The 15,371-nt window shown below is 41.9% G+C and overlaps 1 long non-coding RNA gene across 1 annotated transcript; it reads right to left on the bottom strand.

Moving 5' to 3' along the window:
• Window positions 1–1,021: 1,021 nt before the first annotated feature.
• On the bottom strand, window positions 1,022–12,927 carry LOC311193074. Its single transcript, XR_014617368.1, has 3 exons — window positions 12,820–12,927; window positions 12,154–12,208; window positions 1,022–1,102 (listed from the first exon to the last, which is right to left on the bottom strand). It is a non-coding gene; the product is annotated as an uncharacterized lncRNA (long non-coding RNA).
• Between the last annotated feature and the right edge of the window lie 2,444 nt (window positions 12,928–15,371).

Below are 15,371 nucleotides of genomic sequence, written 5' to 3'. Positions count from 1 at the left end.
CCTAGAACTGCCAAGCACTCCTGCCTCCCGTAGCTCGTCCTTGAATTGCACGGCATTGGCTTGAACAGGCAGGCTTGATCCTTATGCCTTGTTGATCTTACTTGAGATTTCATTCAGTTATGTTTTGACTGGATTGAACAGAAGAGCTTTCAAATTATTTCTTTTCCCCGGCAACCCTTTATTTTCACTCCATCTTACCTTGTGCACTGCCCCCAGGACTCTTAAAATGTACTAAACGTTGGAGCAGAACTCCGGAGTCAGTCAGCAGCCCCTGCACACAAGCACCTCCCAGACTTCTGGAGCTCTGAACTGTGACAAACTGATTTGAATCAGCACCTCTGTGGCAAGCTTTTCATACAGTGTCCTCAGCCCTACAAATCCCAGCAGGTAGTCCCAGCACAGGCTTGACAGAACAGGCAGTGTGTCCTGGAGTCCACAGCCAGCACAGACATCCCTGCCTCATGTGTTGGAATGCAGAGGCTAAAGCTGTACGCTGAAATCTGGTGAGAAAAAGCAAGAGCCTCTTCTTTTTCTAAGTCCTACCACACCTGGGAGCAGGAAGAGTCTCACGTAGGGAGCTTTTCTATGTGAAATCCATTCACAATTGCACAATACTGAGTTATGATCGAAGGAGATCTCGTAAGCCAAGCAGGCTGAGTTAAGACATTTTCTGATCAGACACAGCCTAAACATGTCATTGGCAAAGGATTTGGGTGTGCTATTGGTGACCTTCACTTCCAAATGCAGCAAAGCAAAGCTCCCCTTTTACCCAGCAGATGGCCAACTGCTCTTGGTAACAGAAAATAAACCCAGGCAGAGGCTTTCTCGCTAACATTTATGGCCCTGCAGATGGACACTTTATGGGAAAGGCAGCTTTGGTAAAACATAAAACAAAAACCTAATCTATGATAACTTTAATTTCAAGGCCTGACTATTTTGTGCTCTGTGTTAGATCTCCCTTTTCTTCAGACAACTCTCCTTGAGTAGTAAAATACATGCGAGGCATCTGGGAAGTGTAGCATGTGGACCAGGGATGCGTGGCAGTTTACTGACACCGGGAACGTGAAAGGCTGTGGTAACAGGAACAGTAGGCTTTGTATCCCTGGAAAAAAGGTTTAGAAATATTAAGCTTAATTACAGGAGAAAATGTAAATAAATGCTTTGAAGTTTTGTTCAGTGAGACGCTATCTGCCATTCCCTGATCTTTCTCTGGAAGCTCGTTGCTGTTCCCACAGGTTCAGCTGGCCGGGTGGCTGCAGTTCTGCCGTGTGCCTGTGGTCAGAGGGCGCTCCTAGGTACGAGCGGGAAAGCCTAAACTTGAGCTAGTATTTTCTCCGAAGTTCACGTTCAGGATTAACCCCGCGGCTCAGACATGGTACTGCAATGTACCTTCATCCGAAGGGCACGGGTTCAACTCACATGCTTCGACTTATCCCTAATGTTCTGTCTCCCCTCATTAACTTTTAGACAGTAGGCAGTTACCAGCATTGGCAGGCTGATGGACAGGCATCTTCCAGCAACAGTACAGACCTCACAATGCTGAAATGAACTAGCTAATGGAAAACAAACTAGAAATGGAAACAACAAGCTTTCATCCATTTCATACATTATGCAGTCTGACACAATATGGGAAACATTGGCAGACACTCAAAAGCTGGAGCATGGGGTGTTCGCGAGGCTCAGACTGACACAGACATAGGCTTTGTCAACTCACACCTCCAGGAACTGAGGGCACAGTAGGCATCAGTTCTTGCCCCCAACCTGCTCTGTTTGCAGCAGTTTTCCCTCTCTTACTTTCCTGTAACTGTTACAGCCAGCACTATTCAATCACTAGGGAGGTGTACATATGTACACCTCATCAGAGATTACTGTAGTACAGAGATTACAGAACACAGTTTCCTGCTTTATTTGATATGATTTCTAGCACAATTTGAGTTACTGTTTTATTTTTCCTCATATGTAGCCAATTAGCTTTTTCTTTCTGAAAATCTCTTGGATAGCACCACGGCAAAGAACATAAATGAAGAAAGTGTGACTGGTAGAAAACTAAGAAAACTAGCAGGAATCATACAGGCAGTTAAAGTAAATAAAATAGCATTAAAAATCTTAGCAAAGCATTCCAGATTTTGAAATGACAAAGTCCTTTTCAATAAGCTTTTTGCATTACTTAAACACTGACTGCAATGTATTGTGCAAGCAGTTTTAGTGCTCTCTCCTCTTACTGAAACATGGGGTTATGCAACCAGACCGCAACACACACCTTGCCTTTTGAAGGTGAGTTCAAAAAGCAGTAAAGTGTTATCAAAGCACCATTGCAGAAGCAAAAACTCTTTCGAATCCTTCCAACTGCTCACTTCACAAAAGGGGAGGTTGTTTAAACCCTGTGCTGTGGTATATTACGTGTGTAAGCCATAAAAAGTAACCTTGGGAGGCTGCCTGACACCAGTCAATAATGGGTGCCGTGTTTGCCTTTCAGAGGCGACAAAGGACACTGTAAGTTCACATACAAAAGTATGTGCAAAGGTGCTAAGAAATGCCAAGCAGGTGGAATGGAAGGTTTCTGGCATGGAAAGTGACTAACCTGAGGGGAACTTGTGAGCAAGAAAGGCTGAGTGTGCTTCTATCCCCTGCTAACATTCTCTGCCATTCTACCCATCAACCTTGGCATCTGTTACCTTGATACACTTTTACTACTTCCTGCCCTGCCCCAGGTGTCTCTAACCTTAGCATTAGATTTTTGGCACCCTGTTCCTTTTCATGCTTACGCTTGTTTCAGGCAACAGCAGCTGCATGGAATAAATCCTTTGGGTTTTATAGAGCCATTGTTCAAAGCTGTGTTTAAGAGTGCTCCTACACATTTGCTATAGTAAACAACTAGAGATGGAGGCTGGAATTAATAAAAACATAATAAAAAGGCAGAGCTAAATACTGTTATACAGTGAAAGCAGTTGGAATTATGCACATACAAAAGGACTTCTTCGATTAGCACAGTGGGAAGGAATGATCATTTTTAGAGGAAGACCATGCAGGATTTCTTTCACCTGCCAAAATGCATCACAAATTGCTTTTGTGTTTTGAATCCAGTTTTGTATAAACACCTTGGGGAAGAGGTGTTAATTTGTTTTCTTCATTTTGTAAGTAAATGTCACTTTAAGTCATCTTACAGTCATGGTACCAGTACTGGAACAGCCTCAGGGACAGTCTAGTTATGTTTGAACTAAAATTGTTTCAAAGGGACAGAGATTCCAGCTAAGAATACAAGTCTTCTCTCTTTTCTATCATACCATCTTTTTGCAGAGAAGAAGCAGTTGGCATACAACTCCTCTGGCAACTCTACACCAGCTAAGGGTCTGTCTCGCAACAGCACTATTCCTTGGAGCCCATATTGGACCTCGAAAAAGGGAATGGCTTGGCTATAGCAGAATGTTCTCTGTAGTCTTTTTTTTTTTCTTTTTTTTCTTTTTTTTTTTTTTTTTTTACTAGGTTATCCACAAATCACTAATTAAATGTAATGGATCCTTAGACGAATTCGGAGTTACCAGGGAGACTTGCTATTTTAAGGACTATTTTTCATTGTAGTGACAGTCAACATTTGCCAGTATTGCATCTTCCACTAGTACAACCAGCTTCTATTTTGTGAAAAGCAATGTGCATAGCGTGCATTTTTATATCACCTAGAACTTCAGAACACAAGATGGCAGTGTGCAGTGTAGTGAATTCAGGCTTCGAGCTGCTCCTGCTACTCAGAGCGTATAACATTTTATTCAGTCATATATTAATCTGATCATGTACTTGCAGTATATTAGAAATAAACCTAAAAGTATTTGTCAACAGGAGAAACAAATGCAATTTGCCAATAAATGAATATTGCATGAACAAGTGTTAGGTAAAGCTTAATTCAAGATTTTATCGTACATAACAACACTCTGGAGACATTAAAAACCTCTTATGGAACTCCTCAATTGCAATAACAAGAGGGTATCCCTTTATGAAGGAATGGAAGTTGGCTCAGTCATAAGAGCTCCAGAGCAAAATTGGCTACTGGGGAAAAGCACATAAGAGAGCTGGCAGCCTGAAATATGTGAAGAACTCAGGGCTCTCTGAGGAGTAGTGTAGACCACTGAAGTGGAACAGGCTGAACAGTATCTAAAATTGAACAGGTGCCTTTCTATGAAAAAAAAAACCAACAAAGCAGACAACTGTTTGGCATGACAATTTGGAGGAAAAAAAAATTCCACTGAGAGGCATCAAATTGGAGGACAGGTCTCTGGTGAGGACACAATTGCTTCAAGAGTCAGACCTTTCTAAACGTAACTTCAGAGAAAGCTCATTTAGAGTCTCTGGGTACAAACGACCAGAGAGATCTTCAGTAACAGAGTTACTGGGCTACTACCTCCCAGTCTCTTTTCTTGAGTTGAGCTGAATGTTAGCGTTAGTAGGTGTAGCTAAAAGGTTGCCTTGGCTGCCTTTCTGAGCTGAACTCCTAGCATTTGGTTATGCAAACATAGCCTCATTCGAAAGGCTTGCTACAGAGTCAAGAAAGTTCTAGGGAAAACAGCAATGTTTCAGAGTATAGAATAATCCTGGAAAACATTATCCCTGTGGGATGTGTAACACTGACAAAATTGGGGGCAGTCCTGCTTCCTCCCTGAGGGATGTTCACGTGGCATTGCCCCCCTGCAGCCAAACTCACGGCGCTAACAGACAAGTCTGACCAGAAGGTCACTCAACACCCAGGCTTATCATTTCTGGATACAGGTCTTAATTTAACCGTTACTTGGAGTTAGATCATGAATGTATATTTCTCTCAGACAGGCGTGGTGTAACTGTTTTCTATTTTTCTCTCCATGACAGGAATATTTCTCATCTTCTCATCCTCCGTTGTACCAGGCAATAGAGCACCTCACAGCAGTGTGAGTGGAGTGTGGCACACAGAGGGTAACCAGCATTTTTGATAGAAGGTGGGATTGGGAATGCTGGTCTCCAAGTCTACTTTTCTTGTAGTCATTATCCATGTGTAAAAATACCTCCCTGTTCCAAATCCCTCAGCCACAGTAGCGCCAGTGGAAAGTTGTCAGATTTTTTTCATGGTGGTCCACTCCTGTCATTACAATTGAATCAATTGCTGCTTGTTATTGCCTTATGTTCCCAGGCATAAATCACTGGGTTTATTCCAAGACTTTGTTTCCCCCCTCTCTCTTTCTGAGTTTGCGTAAGATTGAATTTGGCATTGATTCAAATCAAATAATTCAACTGTCATTTTTGCCTGGTATTTAAAACAAGGCTGGGTGTGGGTTCGTGACTAAAATAAAGTGTCTTACCCAGCAGTTTCAGTCATTTGGTCTGTATGTCACAGTAGATTACAGAAAGTGTGGTATGTGCAGAATTATGCATGCACTTTTCAGCCATCTAAAATGGAGGATAAATTGAACATGTCATGGTTCTAGGGCAGTAATTTATATTGAGTACAAGCTGGGAAGGGACTGGAGCCAAAAGCTCAGATCTAAATTACCTTTAGTTCCAGGGAAATTTTAATCCAAATAAAAACTTCACAGCTGTTCATTATATAATTAAGTGAACCAACAAGAGACCATGTCTCAGCACTCCCAAACTAAAGAATTTACACCAGAATTTAAACTTAAAGTCCACAGATGCCCTACACTGACCCTGATGACCAAAGTTCCCTATGTACAGTTATTGCCTCTTGATTTCTGCTCTCACTTGTAACCACTCCGAATGTCTCTCTTGGCTTTGCATATATCCCCATTCTCTGTAAGTGAACATATCCAGCCCAATAACATTTCCTCACCAAGAGTGCATTTTGAGGACTCAGAATCTCAAGGTTTTTCATATATGGACTGTTGAAGTTGGTCTCATGAACTTCTTTTCATTGCAGGTGCTTATTCCAGGTTGATGTACAAGGGTGCCTCTTCCTTTTGGCAACCCTGGGAATTCTCAGCCTTTCAAATACCATCAGTAGCATCCAGGTTGGAGAGGAGCAAGGAAAACATTGTCTTCCCCTACAGTCTGTCCCATCTCCTTTTGTTTCTAGTCAAAACCCCGACCCTTTTTATGTCGGTAAACAGATGTACAGTGAAATCCTTCTTTAGGTAAAATAGTTCCTATTTTTTAATTAAGAATCATTTCTAATCCAGCCCTCTCTTACCAGGTATAACCAATTTCCCTGTATTCAGAGATAATCTACCCTCCTCCCACGATAAAATGTAGCTGTAAAAGCCCACCCCAAGATTAAAAAGAGCTCTCCCTCCCCACTATTTCACAAAAGCACCTCTTTGACTCTACTCAACACAAACCAGAATTCATTTCTTTGCCATAGTCCAAAACAACTTCTTCCCCCCAAAATAAATCCTCATCTTGACATTAAATTATAATGCAACCTGCAAATTCAGGAAGTTGTGGTGCAGCAGATTGACAGTAGTCCTAGAGACACTTCAACCTTTTCAATTACTGCAAGCATCATCCCTCTGCCTTTCATCAACCCGTCATGTAGAAGGAGAGGTCTGGTCTATGAGGGGATGGAGCAGGAAATGTTAGCAGGCCGGAGATTGTTACCTTCTGGTCCAGCACGGGCACCCAGACTCCAGCTGGGGCTTCAGAGATGTTCTGGGCAGGGAGCGACTGGGAAAAACTATATTGGGTGCTATTGCTACCACTGATACATCCCCCAATTAAACACTGGTTGTAATAATGAAAGTAAAAGGCAATATATTTAAAATTGGCAAAAGTAATATGCCTGTGAAACATGCTGGCAAATGGTATCATTGAGGCCAAGTGCTTAGCAGGATTCAGTAAAAGGTTATACATACATATTCATACATTTATGTGGGAAATTAGATTGGACCTGATAAAAATTCATAATGGATATAAATGTTCGCTGTTCAGGGCATAAATCAGCCACCAGCCTGAGGTTAGAAAATAACTTCCCCTATAGTCAGGTTGTTATATAATTATCCATTATACTTGTGGAGGGGGGGAAAGGAGGTTGAAGAATAGGGCAATTTCCTCAGAGACATCTGGGAATTACTATTGGCAGACAACTAATTTAGATTTGATCTGGTATGGAAGTTCTTATTACATCAAATAATGTAATTTAGAATTAAAGCATATGATTTATTTTGTATTTCTTACTCTTTATGTAATCAAGTTCATGCCTGAGGGTAACTGCAAGCCTTTCCTTTATATAAGCTGGCCAAAGTTAGTGAAATTCACTGCACTGTGTTTTCTCACAGAAACCCCTTTAAAATAGCTTCAAATTTTCCAAGGAAGTCAGGTAGTGTCCCAGGAATTTGGTTTGCTGAAAAGCTAACCAACTAATATAACCAACTTAGTGTCTGTATTAGCAAATAAAAATTCCATGCATTAACTGCAATAAAAATCTCATATTCTGAAAAAATCTCATTCCTGTCAAGTTGGCTGAATAACCTGAGATGACGTGCAGAGCTCCTGAACATCACAAATTACAGCATGCTCCCTGTTCCAGGCCTGCTTTCCCTGCTTGGTGGTGTCAGCTCACCTAAGCAAAATGTGTGTGTTCAGCGGATTTGTTTTCATCAAGCCACAGTCTTCCTGGGCTCTTGTTGCACTGGCAAACAGTCTGCAAGCTAAGGTAAGACACGCGCTGGTAAGAACAGCCTCTGCGACCTTGCAAACAGATAGTCTGATTGAAAACTCAAGTTCTGAATCAATCGATTCAGAAACTGTGAGTGAATACGGGAAACCATTGATGTTCACTGCAGGGGTCAAGGGATGTTAGCTGCATTCTGCTCTAGTTTCTGGAATGCATGTGATGCATTCGTTCTAATGGCATAAATTATCGTTGCAATAGATGCGGGAAACTGAGAAGCATTTATTAACCAAACGTCCCACCCATTTTCACAAGACAACAAGAGTGGTACTCAGCATCAGTCTCTTAAGCATTATTTCTGTATCGCTCAACATCTGGAAGGTTCTAGGGCCACAATCAACAAACACTGCAGTCCTATTAAAAGAAATCTTGCTGTGCGAACTTGAGTGATCTGTTTGGAGAGATTTATAAAAGGAATGGCTGCAAAGAAGGCAGCAGATGTAATGTGGTAGGTTTGTAAAAAAACATTTCAGATCATATTCCATAAAAATCTGACTAGAAAAATTAATTCAAACTGGCTTTGCTAAGCAAGCTGTGAGTTCACTGTGGAGTACCTATCCCCTGACTGACACCCCCTCCCAGCCAGGGTCCCTCAGCTCAGTACCAAGCACTGTAGTATTGGAGGCAGGAGGATTTGCAGGCTCTAGTTCCCAGGCTGTCCTCCTTTAAACCGCAGGGTCTGCAGAAGTAACACGACTGCTTTATGGCTTTCTCAGAACAAATAGGGCAACTCCCTTAAGCACAATTAACTCTTAACAGTGGCAATGTTACCAGCCCTACAGCTGAATCTCAAATGAGGGTTATGATCGTATAGGGTGGGCCTTGGTGGGACCATTTGACACCAGTCTTCTGCCAGTCACATATGCAGTTTTGTTGTGTCTCCTGCCTCCTTATGTCCTCCTGCTGCTAGTAATGACACCCTGCCAGCAGCAAGTGATTTCCCTGGGAAGCTCCCAGGCTTACAGCCCAGCAGCCTCCTTCTGCCAGCTACCAAACTGCTGCTCCAGCTCTCACATAGGCTTCTCCCTCTCAACATGTTTTGCAGTACGCTGGAAACCCCAGTACACACTGGGAACCTCAATACAGCATTGCAAAGACATACAATATAATGCAAACAGTGAGGACATGTTGGGAGCATGATAGATATGGGTGTGAAGGCTGAATTTTTTTTTTTTATATTTTCATCAGGAAAAAGAAGTGAACTTCAGTGTGCTGCTGACATTTACAATTGTACATCACAAAAAGCTTCAAATAGCAAGGAAGAGAGAATTATAGATGGGGCATAAAGAAATTAGGCACTCAAAAAGTAATTGTTTTGATCTAGAATAAGGCAAGTAGATAAATAGTGTACAAATAATACAAATATTTTTTTCAGTGGAAGGAACAGCCTAAATAGCATAAATTGGAAAAGAGAACTATGGGAAATTCACCTTCCTCTCCCCTGGCAACTAGATGGGAGTTTGCACAGGATATGGCAAGGCAAAAGAGCAATGTCATTTTGGACGCCACATTAAGAGCTATAACAGCATCAGGTTAAGTAATTTTCTTTATGATTTTGGCTTAAAATATTCAGTTCCAGCCACAAAGCTATCAAAAAGACAAAAGATAAACGAGAAAGAGTTCTGAAAAAACAGAAGAACAATCAGTGGCTAGAGGCCAGATTTATTTGGAAATACATGCATATGTTTAACTTGTCCAAATCTTTAAGGGTGATTAAGGGGAACCCATAATTGAGGACTTCTTCTGGAAAAGAGTACTTAGAAACACAAAGTAGAAAAAAAAGGGTCAGCAGGTTATGGTCTGCCAGAGATCCCAACAGGGCTTTGTTAGCTGCTGCTCCTGAGCAGCTGCCAAAGTACTGTAGTAGCAAATCCCAAAAGACTGCATAAAAATGAGGGTTGCATTTCTATCCTGAGAATCAAGCTTCGTTTTTGTTTCCTCAGAAACTCACTTCCAGACACAATCCTCCCTGTTTCTACCATGTATTTACATAAAAAGTAGGCACATGGTTCAGTGTACTGCTGAGGATCACACCAACTGCTCGATACTGCCTCCTATTCAAATACAGTCTTCATTCTTCCCTAGGTCTATGTGACTCCCAATAGCACACTAACTGTAAGAGAGGACATTAGGAGTCAGGCCAATGGCTGGCAATGCCATGTACATAACGACATGCTTAGGAGAGGAGAAAGAGACCCAAGTTAAGCTAGAAAGTTAAAAAAAGAAGAACCAGGCAAACTACCAACAGAAACATCATGACTGGGGTTTCTGCAGAGGACATGTCAATGCTGGAAGCCAGTCTGTGCAGCTCATTGAAGGTATTACCTCTGTTGCCTGGCGAGCAGGGAGGCTGCACAAGCAGAACTGGCATCTGCCCCCCTGCCTACGCCCATCTTCACAGCCCTGAGCACGTTTGGAAGTTAGCACCCCACCAGATACACCAGGACAGGCTCAGCATAGCTAACGGGCTGCCTGCACAGCAGCCCTGCAGATGAGAAGCAGAGCATCCTGTGCATGTGGTTGCTCCAAGAGCAGCTCTTGCAGAACAGTGTGAATAGAGTCAGCAGGTTGCTTATATTTTAAACATGGTAAGTAAGGACTGCTTGCTGGGTTAACAGAGTACATGGGGCATGACAAGAGGCTGAAGGAGTAAACAACATATTATATTCCTGCATCATGTGACTGTCAGAAGGAAAATCTCAAAAAAAGATAAAAGAGGGAAAATACAGCAATAAAACAGCCAGCTTCTCCCTTTCTCTTTGAAAATCAGAACTGGAAATAATTTGGGGTTTCCCCTATTTAGCAAATGCATTTGTTACACCAGGGGACATAGAGTTTGAGAATAAGGTCTCTCCTAGAAGAGATTAGGAATGTATCATAGATTAAAAACTGTTTGAGTTATTAAGTTATAATTCTGTATGTACTGCTAGTATACTAAAATACTTTGATAGGACATATATTCTACCCGGTATTTGTGTTATCTCTTGCATCAGAAAATGGAAGTCAAAGAGACCTCAGTATTATCCTCACTTTCACAATATCTGATTTTTTGGGAGGCGTGGAAGGGGCAACAGAAAGTCCATTATAGTATACATTTGAGAAATGTCTAGGCTCTCTGAGCTCCTGGAAACGCTTGAGAATTTAAAGGGAAAGATAGGCAGGCAGGAGTTGGGTCAGCTTACCTATGGCATAAAGGTATTCCAGCACTTAGATGATGGTGGGGAGTTCAACAGCATAGCAGACAGGGGGCTCTGACACCAAAGCACATGATGCACTTTACATTCTTTAGAATATGCTTATTTATAGTTAGTCTGGCTTCAGCAGAAGTGACAAAACTGTCTTTTAAAACTATTCTCAGTATATTCAGTGCAATGTAGGTTGCAAACATTTTTATTCATGGGATCTAACTTGGATTCTACATAGCTATATATATGGGGTCATTAATTCTGGAATAAGTTCCTTCATCTATATTAGTTTATTTCAATATTTAATTCTAGAACAGTTACTGTGTTCTAGAATTATTCCAGAATTGTCTTGGCTCCAGAAGGTCATAGAAGTGTATTTCATCAGACATACTAATATTGTAGTATGCCTTGGGTAAGGTAAGAATTAGGATTCTCGTTGAGTTAGGAGCACAGATCACATCATTTATTATCTGCAGATGCCAGGACATTAAAACTTTCAATTGTTTTTCCACCAAACTGAATGAGGCAGTTCGTTAATACAATTACCTCTGTATAATTGAAAACTAAATCAACGATGACTGCGTGATTTGAATATTACTTTATATAATTTCATTTTTATGATGCTATTTTGTTGAACATGGTATCACCAAATAGCTTATTCATTTTTCTGCTGACTGTGATTTGAGTTTGTGCCTTTCTTTGAGAAAGAAGCAGCGCGTTTTCAACCTTTCTAGTTTTCTGGGATACAGTATGCATTGCTTTTAATTATTTAGACTGACACATATTAACACTAGAAGTCCATAGTTTATAGTGAGTGAAAAAAGAAGGAAGGGCTGAGTGGATTATAACTGACCCAGAAAGAGAAGCAGAGACCAGAGGTCTTTGGCAAGGCCCTTAAAGGAGAACACAAATTTAGGGTAGACAGACAGCACAGAACTTGAGTGTTGAGAAGGTTTTTCCCTGTTCCTTTTAGAGGACTATCCCTAGTCATTACCTACTCGCTCTTTTGGAAAGAGGCAGTTTTAAAGTATTTGGACAGGTAATAGGGAGAAAGGCAACACTCTGTGTCACAGTCCCTTTGGATCTCTCAAATTTGCAGGGTAACATACTCTGTAAATTAAACTTGGTTTTATGAGCTCATTCAGAAAGAAAGCAAACATGACAAACAAGGGCTAAATCTCCTTTGTACAGGCTAGTCAAGCACGTGAATTCACTAATTCGTCACTTAAGTCATGAGGTTTCTAACTCACAAGTTCTAATTCCTAACTTGCATTTCATTAACTCCTAACTTGTAACTCATGCACCTATGAGCAAAATAATTACCTAGCCAACAGTGAGAGTGTTCATCCTTCTTCCTCCCCCACAGTGTGGGCATCCCCTGTATCACACCAGGAAGTACAAACATCAGTGGTTTACATTCACAAATCCAAGACACAGCACCATACAAGCTACTATGAAGCAAATTAACTCTATCCCATCCAAACCCAGTACAGTCTCCACGCCTTATTCCTTTCCACTTACATCATGCTTAGGTCCCACTCCCATCCAAACCCAGTACAGTCTCCACACCTTATTCCTTTCCATTTACATTCAAGCTTAGGTCCCACAGTATCCAACCAGTCTTCATTAGCCACTTTCCCCCTTCCCATCCTTCAATATAGACACGGGTATTGTTCCCTTAGGCTATGGACTACGCCCGTAAAACGTCCCTGAAATGTCCATTGAGTTCACTAGTCCATGACTTGGGTTCTATCTCTTATGGTGGTCACTCAGGACAGGAGAGGTATTGTGTGGCATGGAGTTATTTGGCACTGAAGCCAGCTCAGGTTGGGTCACTGCTGGTGGCATGTCTGGTTATAGCACTTCTGATAACATGCAACAGGTTGCAACAATTTCAGGTATACCCATTACAATCTCCCTTTGGACACCACAGTAATCCTCCCCTCGCCTCTGCTCCAGTATGGACTTATCCACAGACCACAGTCCCACCTGCTTCAGCATGGGACTCATGGGTCACAGCTTCTTCAAGGCCTGCTGCAGCCTGCACTTATCCATGGCCACAGGTGCTTTGAGTATCTGCTCCCGTGTGGACTTAACCACAGCCACAGGCACCTCAGGATGTCTTCCCCTGCATGGAATCATCCACAGGTCACAGTCTTTTCGACTCAAGTTGACTCTGGAGCTCCAGCCTGTCCAGTACAGCAGCACAGAAGAGCAGCAATGCCCTGGCCATCAGCCAGCCTAGGCACATGGCCACTGCCATTATCAAAATGCTCCAGGCAGTGCAGGGTGGGATGATAAGCCCTACAGCATACAGCAGGAGAAAAAAGCAGCCACAAACTAGCACTGGACTCTAACGTACAGTCAGAGAAGCAAGCCCCGTGGCAAGCACAGGACCTGCTAATTGCTAAACAGCAATAAAAGCTATAAATTTGGTCTAGCAAACTCCAGTCAAATCTGCTGCTACCTCCAACCCTTCAGGCTGCATGTTGGGCACCAAAAAGGACTGTCATTGTTTACTCCCAATGGGCAGCTCAGCCCCACACAGCCCCACGCTCACTTTGCCCAGTGGGAGGGGGAGAAAATAGGAAGGGTAAAAACGAGAAAACTCATGAGTTGAGATGAAGACAGTTTAATACATAAGCAAAGGCCATGTGTGCAAGCAAAGAAAACCAAGGAATTCATTCACTCCTTCCCATCTGCAGGAGGGTGTTCAGCCATCTCCTGAAAAGCAGGGCTCTGTCATGCTTAATTCTTTACTTGGGAAGTCAGATGTCATCACTTCGAATGTGTCCCCTCACTCACTTCCTCCTTCTTCCCTGCAGCTTCTATTGCTGAGCATGACATCATGTGGTACAGGATATCCCTTTGGTCAGCTGGGATCAGATGTCCCAGCTGTATCCCCTCCCACCTCCTTGCGCACCCACAGCATGCTCACTGGTGAGGTGATGTGAGAAACAGAAAGGTCTCGACTCTATGTGAGCATTGTTCAGCAGTAACTGAAACATCCCTGTGCTATGAATAGTTTTCATCACAAATCCAAAACATAGCACCACACAAGCTACTATGAAGAAAATGAATTCTGTTCCATCCCAAAACAGTTCAGTAAACAAATACATTAAAATATAATGTTTAACTGACCAAAAAGTCAGAACGAGTTTGTGTTGCATGGAAGACATGATGTGCTCAACAACTAGGAAACATCCAATCTCTTGATTTTTATCAAGCTAACCTAATGAGAGGTGAATTCTTAATGGGTAATGTTGGTAAAGTGTGTGCCCAGAATTGTCTGTACATAAGCAGCTGTACATTACAAAAAGCTCTTCTGACATTTTTTAGCTGTTGAACGAAGTGTGGTACCACAAGGTGATACTGTCCTGACAGCAGTCCTTCTGCTCTGAATGAAAAGGGGGGTCATGCAGAGTACTGCCTCTAAGTGCCTAGATAATCCTTACAGGCTCTTTAATCTGTTTCAAATACATTGTTCTCAAGAATTTCACAACTTGAAAAGAAATTAGTTTCTAAGTTTAAGTCATCAAGCCATAACAAGACAAATTCTGGCAGTCACGTATTCAAAGTATTTCAGTGTCAGTTTATTCCACTGGATGAGACAAGTACCAGCAGAAGAGAAACCATTCCTGATTCCTCCGAGGCAAATTTAAAGTTGACCTCTCATCAGGAAGAATAAGGGTCTACATTCTATTTCTTCATACTCATGTACAAAGTCCTACCACTGTTCCTATTTCCATGGCTCCTGGGAATGAGATCATAAACAATATTTAACATCTGGGATGTGGGAAAAGGTTGTAGGCGTATGGTTACTGTTTCACCAGTACTAGAAACAGTCTTCTCAAAGTGAAGAAGGAAGCAGCTACTGTACTTTAGACTGTACGTTAGCCTCATCTAACTTCTAGGTGGTAAGGGCTAGGGGAAGATGAATTCCAAACATCGTGGCAAAGGACTTACCACTTTATGCCAACATCTAAGCAGAGATCCATGGTCCACCTTACGACTGCAGTGTAAGAAGGCAACAGAGCTTGAGCTGCATGTGATGCTGATTCCAGGGTCCTTGGTTTACATCTCATGCAGAGTTCTCTGCAGGGGATGTCTCCTTATCACTAAAAACTAATTTTGTTTCATTGAATCCTTCCATTGGTGTTTTCCTAGTGACATCACAAGGACTAATTTTAAAATGAAAGTTCCTATTAAAAATGTAACATTGGAAAAGCTTCCAGGCAAAATCCCACTTCCTCAGAGTCACTTCTCATTACAGTCTCAGTCAAAATAGTCACTGGTTCTAAGTTCAGAAATTCAGTGTGACTGAAATTCAGCCAGCAAGTCGGGACTTGTCTCCAATGTTTTCCAGAGATGTGAAAGACTATTCTAGCAGATATTTTCCTTGTATTTGAAGGTACCCAAACCAGCAAGTTTTAAAAATGTGTATTTTCAGCAGTAGGTGGCACTATGAAATTTCTAACTTCATAATTACTGTCTCATAAAAGACTATAAAGTGTCATGCAGACACATTAGAAAGAACTTAA

The sequence above is a fragment of the Gallinula chloropus genome (assembly GCF_964237585.1).
Source record: "Gallinula chloropus genome assembly, chromosome: 5".
Classification (NCBI taxonomy): Eukaryota; Metazoa; Chordata; class Aves; order Gruiformes; family Rallidae; genus Gallinula; species Gallinula chloropus.
Note: the sequence above shows the minus strand (reverse complement) of the source record. Positions and strands in the feature narration are given on the sequence as shown.